Source organism: Aquarana catesbeiana, linkage group LG05, assembly GCF_042186555.1.
Source record: "Aquarana catesbeiana isolate 2022-GZ linkage group LG05, ASM4218655v1, whole genome shotgun sequence".
NCBI classification, from domain to species: domain Eukaryota; kingdom Metazoa; phylum Chordata; class Amphibia; order Anura; family Ranidae; genus Aquarana; species Aquarana catesbeiana.
This window is the reverse complement of record NC_133328.1, coordinates 226965664-226983912: the sequence shown is the minus strand read 5'-3', so window position 1 is coordinate 226983912 and position 18249 is coordinate 226965664. Positions and strand designations below refer to the sequence as shown.

The window sequence follows — 18249 nt, the reverse complement described above, 5'->3', positions numbered from 1 at the left end:
GAAAGCTGTAAGTGAAAAATGTTAACCCCTGGATTTTTAGAGTAAATTGTTAATTACAGTTTTTCATACTTTCAGTTATTTCACAAAAAGGTGCACTTGAAAATGTACAAACGTTTGTTAACTACTAATACAGGTTTTAAATTTATATTTACTAGGAATTAAGCATGGAATTTTGTACATTTTGCCATGTAGCATCCACCATTTACGATTTTAGTGTATTTTTAGCAAAGATATTGCCTTGGTAAACGTTTGCACAAGTAGCACCTTTTTATTTTACTGGTCCTATGCTTTGAGAAAATGCATATGGGGGGGTCTTTCACAAATATACATTTTTTGCATACATTCGAGTTGAACTATTTTTCAAGGTGCAAAGTAAAAAAATTAAATATTTGTTATGTATTAACAGGTTAGATTTTATATTTAGTTGGAATTTTGTAAAATTAGCTGTGTTTTTATCTGCCAATAATGGTTTTAGTGGGTCTTTAGGGGGTCTTTCAAATTCTGAAAGCTGTAAGGGAGAAATGAAAACCTTCAGGCTGAGAAATTTGGACATTTACACTTTTGCGTCTGTTCAATTCACCATTTTGCAAAAAAGTGCAATTTAAAAAAGTTAAATATTTGTTATTCATTAACTCAATACAGGTTAAGCTTTTATATTTAGTAGGAATTTTGTAAAATTTGCTGAGTTTATCTGCTAATTGTGTATTTTTTGCAAATATATATTGGTTTAATAAACATTTGTGCAAAAAAAAATAAAAAATCAGTAGCACTTTTATTCTGCTGATCATGTTTTCAGAAAATACCGTATTTATCGGTATATAAACAAGCACCCCAAGTTTAGCAGGGAAGTTTAAGGAAAAAAAAAAAAAAAAAAAAAAAAACAAAAAACTTATTTAAAAGCCTTGTCATTGCAGCCTTCCAGATTAAAAAAAATGGCACCAGGTCCTCTCGAAGTTCTGAGCGCACGCACCCACCATTTTCCCCTGATTTTAAGGGGGGAAAAAAGTGCGTGTTATACACTGATAAATATGGCATATGATTTTTTTTTTGGGAGGGGGGGGTGCTCATTTCAAATTCTGAAAGCGGTAAAAAGCAAAAGGAAAAAAAAAAAAAAAAAAAAAAAATTGCAAAAATGGTCTGGCCACCTGAGTGTACAAAATGGAGCACAGGGCCTGACAGCAAAAGGGTTAATGTATTAAAGTGATTTTAAGGGCTCAGACCATTCAGGTCCGCCTGTCAGTTTTTTTAGGTGGACCTGAATGGATGCTCCATAGACCTCTATGAAGCGATAGATGTCAGCAGTGACCTGTCCGCTGACATCCGTTCCGCTAAATCCAGATGGATGAAAGCCCTATTTTCCCATCTGTCTGGCAGTTCAAATGAAAAAACGGGCAGGAGGTCCGTTCTCATCCGATCCCCCATAGAGGAGACTCAGGCAGGTCCATCCCTGCACAGTGAGCAGAGACGGACCCGTGATCTGCCAGCTCGGGGGGGGGATAAAACGGAAACGATCCCTGCTGAGCAAGCGGAGTCCATCAAAACAGACAGCCCCATGTGAAAGGGGCCTTAAGTCTTTTTTTTTTTTTTTTAAAAACACCCCATGTTATACTTTCCTGCTCTGTTGCAGTAGATTTGCGGAGAGCAGCCCTGATCCAAATCTTTTCGGGTCTATGGCAGGAGCTCCTAGCCCCCTCCCTCCTGTTCAGTGCCCCCAAAGCAAGCGGCAAGCTATGGGGGCACGCGTGCTGAGCTTCAGCTGTCCATTCAGAAATGGAGCTGCAGCCCAGCCCCACCCCCTCTCTCTCTTGATTGGCTGACTGAGCGACAGCCATGGGAGCCAAAAGCACCACTGCTGTGTCTCAGCCAATCAGGAGGGAGAGTCTTGGACAGTGCTGGACAGAGATGGGGCTCAGGTAAGTATTAGGGGGGCCTGGAGGAGACTGCTGCACACAGGTTTTTTAATCTTAATACATAGAATGCAATGTGAAGGAGCCCTCGGGCTTACAGCCCCTCACACCTAAAATGTGCTAAAATTATATCTACCTACGGTAATTAGTTTGCTTGCCATTCTACCTAAGCTAGGCTTTATGAAGAGTACAATGCAAGTAACCCCACAGAATGTAAAATGCAATTCAGTGGTACTAAAAATTATACATGCTTTATATGTAAAATGTATAGAAATATGCAAAAAAAAAAAAAATATATAAAAAATTAAATAAAAGGAAGAAGTGTTAGGTGGCAGTATACCACTGGCATTTTTAGTTTTATTTAGGCCAAATATACTCACTGGGAATAAAGGTCTCACTGTATTTGGTGATGTAAACTTTCAGAACACTGTTCCTCTAATCCGCTTTCAAGCATTTCCTCCACTGAATGAGAGGTGTGCAACATTGTGGCCCCACAGCAGTAGGAGCACCCCCCCCCCCCCCTTCTCCACATCTGTCCTCCATGAGGTACCTGGCTGTGGTTGGGTTCTCCACCTGGGTTTCTATCTGCAGGTGCAGAGTGTTGCCAGGCAGAACTAACAAAGACAAGCGGTCTGAGGAAAAGTGCAGACTGCAGACCTGACATTGGTCTCAGCGTTTTGGCGGGAAAATTACTCAATGAATGTGATTATTTGGCGTTTAAAGACTTCCGTTACTGCAGCTTTTTACCTCTATATTGGGGAGCATTCCTACCCTCTCATATTGTCACAGTAGGTGAGTGAATTAGGAGGTTTATAAAATGGGGATGCTGGTTTAAGCCAAGCCTTTGGTTTGTGCTTGTAATTTTTTTTTTGAATAAACCAAGGTGGCAACATATGTTCTAAGAGCCCTTGCACACTGGGGCGGTTTGCAGGCGCTATTGCGCTAATAATAGCGCCTGCAAACCGCCCCGAAAGTGCCGCTGCTTTCATTCCAGTGTGAAAGCCCCGAGGGCTTGCACACTGGAGCGATGCGCTGGCAGGACGGTAAAAAAAAAAAAAAGTCCTGCCAGCAGCATCTTCGGAGCGGTGAAGGAGCGGTGTGTATACCGCTCCTGCCCATTGAAATCAATGGGACGGCGCGGCTATACCGCCGGCAAAGCGCCTCTGCAGAGGTGCTTTGCAGTGGTATTTAACCCTTTCTCGGCCGCTAGCGGGGGGGGTAAAACCCCCCCCGCTAGTGGCCGCATACCGACGGTAAAACGCCGCTAATAATAGCGGCGTTTTACCGCCGACGCCGCCCCCCGCCCCAGTGTGCAAGGGCTCTTAAAGAAAGGCTAAACCATAAACCTACCTCAGTGTTGTCCCCTAGCTAGTTTAGCATAAAACACATATAGGTCTGCGTTCAGGGCAGCATACTAGTTCCCACATGACGGTCAGTTCACACTAATTGCACTGGAACATGGATTCCCGCATAGGAATGCACTACAGTCATGTGCCATTAATTCTTAATGGCATCCCTACACATAACGTGGGTGCATTCAAGGCAACCAAAATGCATGGTAACAGCACCAGGTCGTTTGTTTTAAGTGCGATTTTAAAAGCTATACCTGCTGTATATTTTGCACATCCCTGTGCAGTCAGAATCCCATTAAAATTAATGGCTGCTGAAAACGCACATGGGAAAGCACAAAAATGCGTGCACTCGGACGGCAAGATGGCATAAACCAGCATGCAGCTGGGGGTGGATGCAGAAAAAAAAAAAAAAAAAAAAAAAAAAAAAAAAAGCAGCCTCCTGCATGGTGCCAGTGCCCCTCTACACGAAGCTTTAGTCCCGGTTCACACAGGGGCAGCACGACTTGCGAAACGACTTCTGTATAAAAGTCAATGCAAGTCGCCTGAAGTCGCCCCAGAAATGCTACAGGAACCTTTCTAAGTTGGAGCCACTTGCGTCGCTCCTATTAGAACGGTTCCGTAGTACAGAACGGAATGCAATTTGTCAGGCGGCTAGTGTCATAGCACTCTTGGAAACCCAATAGGGGGGCTGCAACCCGCTACTATCCTGAGCACAGAACCTACTATATATTTACAAGCAGCACTCTAATGGCCCATACACGATCAGAAAAAGAAAAAAACACAAATACCGCTTTCTACACAATTGCACAATAATCAGATCAGCTTGCGAGAGCCAAACACGACAGTTCATCCAATCGAACACCACAAAAATTTTATACGATACTAGATGGTACAATTTTCGTTTAATCAGCCTGAAAATACAATACAAATACACAACACAAGACATCACTTCCAATTTTTTATTCTATCATACGAGATTTTTCGTAACTGTTTGATATACGATTAGCATGCAAAAAAATTTTTTTTTTTTTTTAAATCTGTCGTCCGATTTTCAGAGCATGTGTACAGGCCATAAGGCTGTATTCACACTTCTGCAATTTGAATCGCGGGCAGATTAGCCGCAATTTCAAAGCACCTATGTGTGAATGACAAATCGCGGGACTCCAGTTTGAGATGCCATTTATTCGAACGACACCTGAAATCATGGTGCAGGTCTGCTGCACGATAAAATTGTGCTGCAAATCACATTGTGTGAAGAGCGTCACCCAAAAGTAGCTCCTGAATTTTTGGGTGACAGGCTTCACGCGATTTCAGGAATGATGTGAATGAATGGCACCTGCGATTTATCATTCACACATCAGCGCTTTGAAATCGCAGGCAGAATTGTGGCAAATCTGCCCACAATTCAAAACTGAAGTGTGAATGCAGCCCAAGACCCTATAAGAGCAGTACAACATTGGCTACAAGTCATTCAGGAGGGGGACAAAGTTGCTAATTATAACACTATATACACCCACACAAGCCAGCCAAGCATCTGATTGACTTTAGGCCCCTTTCGCACTACTGCCATTTCAAAGTCGCACAATTTTGGCACAATTTCAAGGAATGCCTGTGTAACTTCCATCAAAGTCAGACCAAAGCAGTACAGTGACTTCTTTGAAGTCAGTGCGACAAAGTTGCAGATATGAATGGTACTCATTGGAAATCATGGGGTACACCTTGTCCTATGACTTTGCAGTCCTAAGTTGCAAGTCAAGGCCTTAATGAGTCGCAACAGTAACTAACCAAACTATCTGTAAAAATATTGCTACGTCGCAACTGAACAACTACTATTCAAGATTTATATAGAGCCGACAGTTTACGCAGCACTTTACAGCATTAGGGCAGACAGTACAATTACAATTCAATACAGGGGGGAATATCTATACCCACACAAAAACATATGCAGTGCAAAAAAAGGCATCAAAAAGTAGGTTGAGTGTTTAGCCTTTCCTTTTACTTCATCCCCAGTTAGGGGGTCACAGCATGGCATTTTGGATTGTGTATTGTGGTTCATTGCTATAGTTGCGTTGTATGGTTGGGGGGTAGGGAATTTGCACGTTACAAAACAACCTGTTGTGCATAGAGTTGCTAAGGGAAGGCATTGGGGGTTATTTTATGAAAGGCAAATCCACTTTGCACAAGTGCAAACTACAAGTGCAAACTGCACATGAAATTGCACTTGGAAGTTCAGTCGCTGTAGATCTGAGGGGGACATGCAAAGGAAAAAAAAAAACCACACATTTTAGCTTGCACATGATTGGATGATAAAATCAGCAGAGCTTACCCTCTTTTCAGATCTTCTCATCAGATTTACAGTGACCGCACTTCCAGTGCAATTTCAAGTGCACTTTGCCTTTTTGTAAATAACGCCCATGGTTTCTATAATAAGCCATGAATAAAGACTTACAATGCACAAAGCTCCCACCATCCACACATCGGTCACTTTCACTAGGTTCAATTCACACCTGTACAACTCGACTTTGGAGTGCAACTTTGGATGGATGCGACTTGTCCCTCTGCAAAGTCAGACCCACTGTTGCATGTAAAACATTCAGGTACGACTTCCATGCAGCTTTGTAGGGTTAACATTCAAAGTCCAAGGCCTTCAAGTTACATGAAAGGCAAGCCAAAGTAGTGTATGAGGTCGCTGTGACTCCCAAGTCACACATATGAATGGTTATTGGAAAACATTGGGTACAACTTTTCATGAAACTGATGTCCAAAGTCACACAAGTGTGAATGGGGTGTAATTGTAGAGCCAGGACTGGATGCCAAATAAATACCCGTGTTACAATGTGAACAGAATGTGTATTACAGTTCAGAAAATAAATGGAGCTAAACATATTAGAACCCTTACAGAATGTTACCAGCTCATGATATGGAAGGTAAACTATTCTTTTGACTACAGTCTGCATCTATTAGGCCACTTTCACACTGAGGTCCTTTTCAGGTGTTTTAGCACCAAAACTAGCGCCTGTAGAGTCAAGCCACCCCAGTGTGAAAGGCCGAGTAATTTCACACTGAGGCGGTGCGCTTGCAGGACGGGAAAAAAAGTCCTGTAAGCAGCATCTTTGGGGCGGTGTATACACTGCTCCCAAGACACCATGCCCATTGAATTCAATAGGCAACGCTTCAGCAGCACTTTGTTCCTTGTTAACCTTCTTTGGGGTTAAAAGCACCCCGCTACCACCAGTCAAGTGCTGCTAAAATGAGCAGCACTTTGTCGCTGGGCAGTGTTCAGTGTGAAAATGGCCTTAGACACTTCTAAGCACTGGCTTTAAACCAATATACAGTACATACATGCTGTGCATCCAGCTTAATATGCTTTCCCACCTTCTAAAAAATATGTACAGTCCACCATGCTTGCTATAGCACAGTGGTTCTCAACTCCAGTCCACAAATACCCACAACAGGTCAGGTTTGAGAAAGTCACTCAGGTGAAACAGCTGTGATAATTCCCAAGCTGCACACACTTTATTCAGCTTGTGGGCTGAAGGAAAAAAAAAAAAAAAAAAAAAACAAACACAGGCTTCCTTCAGCCACACTATACAGCATGTGGATGGGCTAAACTTCCTCTGCAGCCATTATATTCTGACAGCCAATACCGACAGCTGTCACAGTGGCTGCATCGAATTGTAGGTGCTGTTTGCCTGACAATTTTCCATCTGGCTACTATGAAGCTCCAATCGAACAATGTTAGGCAGGAAGGTGATAAAAGCCTCCCGTAGGGAGAATATTTGCACAATTCATCAGGGAGCATAAAAATTTGGCCCCAGCTATAAGTTGTCCATACGCAGTTTGATCGTGCAATTCTCACTAATCACTAGAGCTGCACGATTCATCGTAAAAAAAAAAAAAAATTGCAATCTTAATTCAACCACCCTCATGATCTAAATCCGGCATTTCCACGATTCATGAAACAAGTGCAAAGCCATTCTCTGCTCAGGGCTGTCAAGAAAAAAAAAAAAAAAAAAAAGAAGGAAGAAGGAAGCACTATCGAAAAGTGCATCCTGCCAGATAATGCCTTCAACAATGTGCGGATGCACAGTACACAATGTCACTGCAGCTGAAATGTTGAGCAGCTGGCATGATGTCAACACTGCGCATGCGCAGATTTCAGAGACATTATCTGATCTGCAAAGAGCATGCAATCATGCGACACGTCAAAATGCCTGTCACATGATCAGTGAGGCAGGCAGAATCTGATGGTTACATTCTCCGTTTGCACATAGTCAGATAATGCCTCTGATCTGCACATGCGCAGTGTTGACGTAACGCCAGCTGATCAACATATCAGCTAGAGTGCTGTTGCATCCTGCACAGATCAGAGGCAGTAGGCAACGGGGATGCACTATTCGATAGAACACCGGCAAAGTTTATCACAACATTGCTCAGGGCTGAGATATAAAAGAAACATTGTATCACTTGGTTCTTTTAGCTCAGAAGGAATGAACTTTGGTCTGTAAATGAGGGCAGTTAACCACTTATAGCGGTTGTATTGCCCGCTCGGTGATTTTTACCTACAGGTAAGCCTATAAAATCAGGTAAAAGTTAGAAGAAAAAAAAAAAAAAAAAAATGAATAGCTCCTAAACCTGCAAGGTTTAGATAATGACCCTGAATGCAGTGGTGCATGCACTCCGCAGGTCCAGCATATCCTGCCAGAACAAAAGGCTCCTGCATGGGAGTGACATCATTGCGGCTCTGGCCGTTCAGCGCTAGAGATCCCAGAAGAAACAGAGGGAAAATGCCAGCTCCCTCAGCAGTGACAAGGCGTGCTGCGGGAGCTTCATTCTAAGGCAGGGATATGCTGTTGCAGAACTACAAGTCTCATGAGGCATAGCAAGACTGACAGTCACAAGCATGACACCCAGAGGCAGAGGCATGATGGGACTTGTAGTTTTGCAACAGCTGGAGGTCCACTAATTGCATATCCCTGTTCTGTGGCAAACAATTCATAATGTGAAAGTACGCAATGCATACTAGCATATTAAGGCCATTGTCTTGCAGGGTTTATTTCAGTGGTTTACTACTGCTTTAGACTTAACCTGACACTTGTTGCTTACAAGGAGAAAAAAAAAAAAAAAAAAAAAAAAAAAAAAACCCCCATCTGTATCCTTTGCTAGAAAATTTACTTAGAACCCTCAAACATTTTTAGCAGAGATCCTAAAGAATAAAATTGGTCATTGTAATATTTTGTCACTGTATTTGCACAGCGGCCTTTCAGTTTTTTGGGTAAAAAAACCCCACTAAATTAAGTTACGTCAAGAGTCGTGGACTTTATTCTAAGAAAAAAAAAAAAAAAAAATAATAATTCTCATTTTATCCAGAACCTGCAGCTCTACTAATCACCAAAATTAATTCCATGGTGGCACTGTTCACATCACAAAAAAAAAAATTATATAATATTATACACACACACACACTAAGCCATGTGAAAACTCTACCCAGATAGTGGCGTACTATCAGATGCACTGTCAGGTGGAGATTCCTCCATCAATGGATTTTAGCATGGATGAGGCAATTGGCCGTTCTCTCCTGTTCAATGAGGAGAATTTACTATGGCAGCCCATGCTTGACCAAAGAATGGGCTGAATTAAGCAAATTGACTGAGGGGAAAAAAAAAAAAATATATCTATCTATCTATCTATCTTTATTAATTACACACAACCATCAAGATTAACCACTTAATAACCGGCCCATAGCCAAATGACGGCTGCAGGGCGGTTGCTTAACTCTGGGAGGACATCATATGACGTCCTCCCAGAATTCCCCTCTCGCGCGTCCCCTGGGGCGCGCACCCGAGCACATCCATGACCGCCGGGTCCGCATCATGGATCCCAGTAAATGGCCGCTGATCGCGGCCGTTTACCATGTGATCACGCCATCAAATGACGGCGTGATCACATGTAAACAGACCGGCGTCATCTGATGACGCCGGTTCCTCTCCTCCCCTCCTGTGTACCGATCGGTACACTGAGCGGAGAGGGGGGATGGGTGGATGGCTGCAGCGCTGTGGGCTGGATGTGTAGTGCCCACAGCGCTGCACAGACATCCATCCATGCTCAGCCATCCCTACTACTCTGCAATACCCCCGCATTACTCTGCAATACCCCCGCCGTACCCCGCCTCTGTATGTGGCCAGACTGTGGAAGTCTCACACATGTGGTATCGCTGTACTCAGGAGGAGGAGAATCTATTTCGGGGTGTCATATTTGATATGTACATGCTATGTGTTAGAAATATTGTATAAATAGACAACTTTTTTTTTTTTTTTTTTTTAAACACAAAGCGTTTTAACCACTTCCCGCCCGCCATACAACGTCCTTGACTTTGTGCGGGGACATCTGAATGATGCCGGCAGCTACAGGCATCATTCAGATATCAGCCGGCGATTCTCTACACCATAAGAATGATCATAGCGGCTGTTCCACTGCTTGATCGTTCTTACGGGAGGAGAGAGGGGATGTCCCCCCCTCCTGCGCTTCTACCGACTCACCGCTACGATCGAAGCCAGGATTTTTTTTTTTTTTTTTTTTTAATTTCAGGCTTCCCAGCCTAGAGGTGAGATGTGGGGTCTTATTGACCCCATATCTCACTGTAAAGAGGACCTGTCATGCCATATTCCTATTACAAGGATGTTTACATTCCTTGTAATAGGAATAAAAGTGGTAAAAAATTTTTTTTTTTTTGGAAAAAAGCAAACTAAAATAAAGTAAAATGAATAAAAAAAAAAAAAAAATTTTTTTAAAGCGCCCCTGTCCCTGTGTGCTCGCATGCAGAACCGAATGCATACGTAAGTCCCGCCCACATATGAAAACTGTGTTCAAACCACACATGTGAGGTATCGCTGCGATCGGTAGAGCAAGAGCAATAATTTGGGCCCTAGACCTCCTCTAACTCAAAACATGTAACCAGTAAAAAGTTTTAAAGCGTCGCCTATGGGGATTTTTGAGTAGCAAAGTTTGGCGCCATTCCACAAGTGCGTGCAATTTTGAAAGGTGACATGTTGGGTATCTATTTACTCGGCGTAACTTCATCTTTCACATTATGCAAAAACATTGGGCTAACTTTACTGTTTTGGTTTTTGTAAAGCATAAAACAGTTTTTTTTCCAAAAAAAACACGTTAAAAAAATTGCTGCGCAAATACTGTGCGAGATAAAAAGTTGCAACGACCGCCATTGTATTCTCTAGGGTCTTTGCTAAAAAAACATATATAATGTTTTGGGGTTCTATGTAATTTTCTAGCTAATAAATGATGATTTTTACATGTAGGAGAGAAATGTCAGAATTGGCCTGGGTGCTCCAGAACGCCTGAAGGTGCTCCCCTGCATGTTGGGCCTCTGTATGTGGCCACGCTGTGTAAAAGTCTCACACATGTGGTATCGCCATACTTGGGAGTAATAGCAGAATGTGTTTTGGGGTGTAATTTGTGGTATGCATATGCGGTGTGTGAGAAATACCCTGCTAATATGACAATTTTGTGGAAAAAAAAAAAAATTAAAACCTTGATTTTGCAAAGAATTGTGGGAAAAAAATGACAACTTCAAAAAACTCACCATGCATCTTTCTAAATACCTTGGAATATCTTCTTTCCAAAAAGGGGTCATTTGGGGGGTATTTGTACTTTTCTGGCATGTTAGGGTCTCAAGAAATGAGATAGGCCATCAGTACTTCAGGTGTGATCAATTTTCAGATATTCGCACCATAGCTTTTGGACTCTAACTTTCAAAAAAAACAAATATCCACTGATTTGGGTTATTTTTACCAAAGATATGTAGCGGTATAAATTTTGGCCAAAATATATGAAGAAAAATTACTAATTTGCAAAATATAACAGAAATGAAGAAAAATGTATTTTTTTTTTTTTTACAGATTTTTCGGTCTTTTTTCTTTTACGGCGCAAAAAATAAAGAACCCAGCGGTGATTAAATACCACCAAAAGAAAGCTCTATTTGTATGAAAAAAAGGACAAAAATTTCAGATAGATAGTGTTGCATGACTGAGTAATTGTCATTCAAAATGTGAGAGCACCAAAAGCTGAAAAATGGTCTGGTTAGGAAGGGGGTTTAAAAAAAAAAAAAAAAAAAAAAAAAAAAAAAGTTACCAAAAAAAATTGCCTATTTTTTTGGAAACATTCACAGAAAAAGAGATGGGTACATAAACAATTTCCTGTGTACGTTTCCTAAAAAATAAATAGTACACAACCTACAGCTATCAAGAAAATAAAAAAAAATGTACCCACTCTTTTGATGGTTGTAGGTTGTGTACTATTTTAATTTTATTTATTTTTTTTTTAAAGAAATGTACACAGGAAATTGTTTATGTACCAATTTTTTTCTGTGAATGTTTCCTAAAAAAAAAAAATAAATAAATTATATAAGAAATAGAGACCAAAATAATGCAATAAAAATTGATTTGTTTGAAAATCGGTCATTACATGAAAGCAATATAGTTTGCTCTCATACCTGTGTGCGCATTTTTATAAAATGCGCTGTGCGACTGGCGAATGGCTAGCATAGCTAGGGAAGGTCTCCCCGAACGAGTGTCAACTGGGAGTAGACTTGTAAAGCACAGCCTTAATTCGAATCACCTGTACCAAAAAAGTAAATGAATCCTGGAAAACACGATCCAGTAGACCAAAATGGACTAGCACCAAGAAACACCATGTTTAGCATAAAGTTGATCAGGTGACACGAAGATTAAAAAAAAAAAAAAAAAAAAAAAGGGGGGTTCTGTCCATGCAACAAGCAAGACACATTTGTTTTGAGCCTTTCCTTTCACGTGGGTTTGTATTTTTCATCGTATCAGCTCACTGCTGCCAGTACCCTCCTCTCACTCCTCCCCTCTCCAGGGGTGCTGGAGAATACTTGCCAATTGGCGCAGTCATTGAATTTGCTTAAAATAAACCAGGTCGGTAAGATCTAGGAGACTCCCATTTGTTTTCCTTCCCCACCCTATTAAAATTCTGAGGAGGGGAGAGAGAAAAAGCCCTGAGAGTCCCAGCCCACATCTGAACTGAAGGGTGGGAGGCAAATGTAACATGAAAGAGGAGTTGGTGGATTAATCGTACCATGGGCCCCTAGTTCTAAATTCACACCCTCCTCAGTGTTTAATGGGATCATACACAAAAGGTCACAGTATGCAGGCATTGTGCTTGCTGCTGACATGGATGTTTAGGGTATCCCCCTTCTAAAGGTCCATTCAGAGCACTAAGGAGGGGGACAGGGGGGGTTACATTTTGAAGATATAACAGTGCAAATTAAACAAAAACATCACTGACATTCTCAACTGTTAGGTTGCAAGAGCACCAATGCAGCTACAATCCCTTTAAGTATGGTTTTTCTAAACATTCCTGATGTATCTGGAACAGAGTTTGAGCCCCAGTTCACACTGACATGATGCAGGAAATGCGATTCTGGTGCGCTTCCCACATCACATAGCGATTCAATCACATTGTGTTCATGTGATCTGCTGCAGGTGTCATTGCAAAAAGTTAACGACACCCCAAAAGCAGCTCGCAAAACGCAGTGCATTTGCCTGAATCAGTCGCATGGGTACGAATGAAAAAAAATAAAAAAAAAAAATTTAAAAAGCTGCCCGCACCTTCCCCCCCATGCAGATGTGGCGCAACTTGAGCCATTGAAAATGAATGGGCTCAAACTCACTGTAGAGAATTGGAGTGATTTGCACAGGAATGCGGTGCGATTCACAAGTGATGTAACAGTGTGAACCCAGGCTGAATCAGATCTTATTCAGGAAATTCATTTTACACATGCAATGATGGCAGACAATGTGGAAACAATTCCCCACATAGAAGTGTGCACATCTACTGTCTGGTACTGGATTAGGATCCTGAAGGCCATCACAGGACCACCTTCTGGAAACTTGCAGAGCCAAGACTGATTGACTACAACTGAAGCACAGAACTTTTATGAAGCCCCCCCAGAGTTGGTGGGTCAGTCCCAGCCACAAGAAGAGTGTAAACAAGTGAACTTCACTCTCCCCCTCTTCTCTGGTGACACAGCCAAAAGCCAGAGCTCCCTCCTCCTCCCCATTCCTCAGGCTCACATTGCAGATGAGGAGAGGGGGAGTGGGCAGCTCCGGGAATTTAAACCAAGACTGCTTGTGTTACAAGTAGCAAGAAGAACACATGTTGCTACACAAGCCTTAGCGCAATAATGTGAGCAGTGTGATCAGGAGCCTCCTGGCTCATCTACTGCCTGCAGCCTGGACCTCACACGTGGGCAAGATTAGTCCAGGGCAGACAGGAGGGTGTCCTCACCATCTGCTGACCCATCGATCGGAGGGGGGGGGGGGGTCCTTAATAAAAATCAAAGATCATGAGTTGGTAGATTTGGGGGGTGAGCCGCTATCTAGGGGAAGCCTCATACCAGGGCATAGTGTGCAGACAGAGGTCACATGAAGTTGTGATCAGATGGGTGAAATAAGTGGGGGACCCGGATGACATGACCTGTTATGTGTGGGGGGGGGGGGGTGCAGAGTATTGGGGGGGTGCAGAGTATTGGGGAGGGGGGGCGGCAGAGTGAGCCCAGCACGTCCCATTTGTCTGGAAAGCCTGCACTGGCCTATGCAGGGAATCACTGGAGCGCAAGGAAACTCCACCACGAGTGATGATTAGTTTGGGGTTTGGAAAGTCTTCTCTCTCCAGCTCTCATCCCCCTCCATTTCCTCTCTGACACCCCAATAGTCATCATGCCTGACTCAGCCCCAACATTCCAAGTACCTGCAAGGTGTCCTGTATATCCAATGGGCCTGGGTGTCCAATATTCCCAGAAAGCGATCGGCTACTTCTCCTCTACTTCTAGGCACTTTTTGTTACCTTCTCCAACTCAGATCCACTTAGTCATACAAAAAGATCCATTTGGCCAAGAAATCCTTTAAAAAAAAAAAAAGGCGAGTGTGCAGAGAAAGGCTGGCAGTGCAGTGATGGGGAGGCTCGGCTGGTTTATATCCTGTACGCTCAGCGGTTCTGTCTATGGATTCCTGCGGCTCTTCTCCTTCTACACTCAGCTGACTCCTGTGCTCAGGATGCAATGCTGCTACTGCCGCCTCCCCCTGCGCTCAGCCCCAGGCCTTTTAAACCCTCCCCTCTCTCAGTTCACTACTAAATCGGGAGCGAGCAAGGGGGTGGGAACGTCAGAGTGCACAAGACAGGAAGGGCAGAGAACAGGGCTGCCAGCACGAGGACAATCCACTAATACTAGTACACATGGGGAGGGGACACACCAGACAGACTGACATGGGCAGCACGTCACAACGGTGTACAGAGGAGGAGACAGCACGAGCCACACAAGTAAACAAAACTTATCAGTGACAGCTGGGTGACAACTCATTCTGAGTAGTGACAACTCCCAAACTTTAAAGTGACACACGGTTAAAATAAAAGAATTGACATTCCTTACCTCTACTGTTACCCTGTTTCCCCGAAAATAAGACCTAGCGTGACTGTCAGTGATGGCTGCAATATAAGCCCTACCCCCCAAATAAGCCCTACCCTGTTTCCCCAAAAATAAGCCCTACCCTGAAAATAAGACCTACAAGGACTTTAACTAGGGCTTATTTGGGGGGTAGGGCTTATATTGCAGCCATCACCGACAATCACGCTAGGTCTTATTTTCGGGGAAACAGGGTATCTATCTCCACCCCTTGTAATGACAGGTGACAGCACATCTTTAACCACTTAATGACCGTAAAATTTCCCCCCTTAATGACCAGGCCATTTTTTGCGATACGGCACTGCGTCACTTTAACTGACAATTGCGCGGTCGTGCGACGCTGTACCCAAACAAAATTGACGTCGCCCCCCCCCCCTACAAGTAGAGCTTTCTTTTGGTGGTATTTGATCACCTCTGCGGTTTTTATTTTTTGCGCTATGAACAAAAAAAAGAGTGAAAATTTTGAAAAAAGAGAAAACGATATTTTTTGTCGCTTTAACTGACAATTGCGCGGTCGTGCCACGCTGTACCCAAACAAAATTGATGTCCTTCTAACACCCCCCCCCCCCCCCACAAATAGAGCTTTATTTTGGTGGTATTTGATAAACTCTGTGGTTTTTATTTTTTTGGGCTATAAACAAAAAAAAAGACAGAAAATTAAAAAAAAAAAGAAAATATTTTTTATTTTCTGCTATAAAACACATCCAATTAAAAAAAAATAAAAAAATAGAATTTCTTCATCAATTTAGGCCAATTTGCATTCTGCTACATTTTCTTGTATCAGAATACAATCCTACACTTTCCCTACACTAATCTTTCACACTTTTTTTGGTAAAAAAAATCCCAAAAAGCGTTTGATTGGTTTGCACAAAAGTTATAGCGTCTACAAGATAGGGGATAGATTTATGGCATTTTTATTGTTTATTTTAATTTTTTTACAAGTATTGGTAGTGATCAGCGATTTTTAGCGGGACTGCAACATTGCATCGGACACCTAACTGACATTTTTGACACTTTTTTGGGGGACCAGTGACATTATTAGTGATCAGTGCTAAAAATATGCTCTGACACTGTACTAATGGCACTGGCAGGGAAGGGGTTAACATCAGGGGCGATTAAGGGGTTGACTGTGTTCCCTCAGTGTGTTTCTAACTGTGTGGGGGGGGGGTGGGCTGCCTGGGATAACACACAGTCTTCCTGCATAGCAGAAAGACAGGCTCTCTGTGTGATCCCCTGTCAGAACTGAGATCTGCCTTGTTTACTTTAGCAGATCCCCATTCTGTCACTGCGGGGAACAATCCTACCTAGATAATAAAATGGCAGTCGTTGCAAATTTTTTATGTCACATGGTTTTTGCACAGCGGTTTTTCAAACTCAATTTTTTGGGAAAAAATGCACTTTAATGAATTAAAACAAACTGAGGAGAACCCAACATTTGGGATTTTCTTTCACTTTCACTCTCTGTGATAATGCTAAATAGGACAATAGGAGAGGGTGATTTTCCCAGGGCACAAATAGCAATGAAAAGTGGACAGGTGTTCTAATCCCTCCTCACTTTATTAAAGGGCAACTCCACTTTCATGGGGAAAAAAAATAGCGAATAAAGAAAAAATTATAAGGACGGCCGCCACTGAATGCAATATGACTACCTTGAGGTGTTCTGTACACACAATGTCCACCAGAAACATAATTTCCTGCTTATGTGATTGGCTCATTGATTTTCCCAGAAGTCTGCATTAAGATACAAGTCAGCTTTCAGGCATTCCCTGCAACAAAAATGTCATTTTTGGTGAGATACTCCCAATAGGAACATGTCTAAAGGGATGCAGATCCAGAGAACTTTCCTCATTAGTGCCCTGCGAGTGCACAGCTGATTGATGATTGTGAAACCACTCCCATTAGATTCATTTTCCCACAGAGGCACAGAGAAACACACATGGATTTCTTCAGAATAACAAAAGGTAGGAATCTACAAGAAAGTTTGTTAAAAGCCTTGCAATGTACATAGATCACCCAGAGGAAAATGTTTTTTTCTCAACAAAAGTGGAGTTACGCTTAAAAAAAAAAAATGTCCTTAGTTATGCCTTGAGTATGGCCAAAAACTATCTTTGTATACCTGCACAGTAAGACCCCTTTCACACTGCTGACGCCCGGGCGTCAGCGGTAAAACGGTGTTATTTTTAGCGCCGCTTTATCGTCGTTTTAGCGGCGCTATTTGGTTTCAACCCCCGCTAGCGGCTGAAAAGGGGTTAAATCCGCCTGCAAAATGCCGCCGGAGCGGCGTTTTGCTGGCCGTATCGCAACGCTGCCCCATTGATTTCGCCACTTTAAAGAAGCTGCTGGCAGGACTTTTTCTGACACCCTGCCAGCACACCAGCCCTTGGCCTTTCACACTAGAGTGAATGGAGCAGCTGTTTTGGGGCGGTTTGCAGGCGCTATTTTTAATGCTATAGCGCCTGTAAAACGCTCCAGTGTGAAAGGGGTCTAAGGGCTTATACAACATCAAAAAAACGGCATGCAACATTTGACCCTAACTTAAATCTACAATTTGTCAAACTGTGAAAAATAAATGTATATAACCATAATGTATATCATAAATAATAATATAATAGTGCTCCTATTAGTACTTTCAGTGTATTATATATCATCAACAGCAATAACCCAAGTGATGTTGTACAAGAAAAAACGGAAAATTGTATACTCACCTTTCCGTAATTTTCCTTTCCTGTCGCATCTTCATGGCAGCATACACGTTGGGTTGTGACTCCGCCTCCATAACCTGATAGGACCACATAGCTATAAATTAGAGAGTAGACACCTGTCCCAGTATTCTCTGTAAATATATACACATGTCACCTCAGAGGGTGGGTGATTGTATGCTGCCATGAAGATGCGACAGGAAAGGAAAATTACGGAAAGGTGAGTATACAATTTTTCGTTTTCCTGTCGCATCATGGCAGCATACACGTTGGGGAGTAACTCGCCAAACTGGGTGGGAATGCAAAATAAATTTATTGACAAGAAACAGAAGAATTGGCCTGTATAACGGCCCTCCCGAATTCCACTGCTGCTAAACGCGCAGCGTCTATTTTATAATGGGAAACAAAGGTGTTTCTAGAAGACCAAGTGGCCGCTCTACAATTGGTTTCCGCTGAGACTCTGCAGTAAGCTGCCCATGAAGTCGCCATTGCCCTGGTGGAATGCGCCCTTAAACCTTCCGGAACTTGCAAGTAGGGATGAGCTTCGAGTTCGAGTCGAACTCATGTTCGACTCGAACATTGGCTGTTCGCAAGTTCACCGAACAGCGAACAATTTGGGGTATTCGCGGCAAATTCGAATGCCGCGGAACACCCTTTAAAAGTCTATGGGAGAAATCAAAAGTGCTAATTTTAAAGGCTAATATGCAAGTTATTGTCATAAAAAGTGTTTGGGGACCTGGGTCCTGCCCCAGGGGACATGGATCAATGCAAACAAAAGTTTTAAAAACGGC

The 18249-nt window shown here is 42.6% G+C and overlaps 1 protein-coding gene across 3 annotated transcripts in view; it reads right to left on the bottom strand.

Moving 5' to 3' along the window:
• The window catches only part of GRB10 (growth factor receptor bound protein 10), a 329633-nt gene extending 315179 nt beyond the window's left edge, over positions 1-14454 (bottom strand). For 2 of the 3 annotated variants that reach the window (XM_073630598.1, XM_073630599.1), the window contains exon 1: positions 14048-14454. The gene's annotated coding sequence lies outside the window, so the exon portion shown is untranslated. The remainder of the gene's footprint in view (positions 1-14047) is intronic. The other variant, XM_073630600.1, reaches the window with a different exon arrangement.
• Between the last annotated feature and the right edge of the window lie 3795 nt (positions 14455-18249).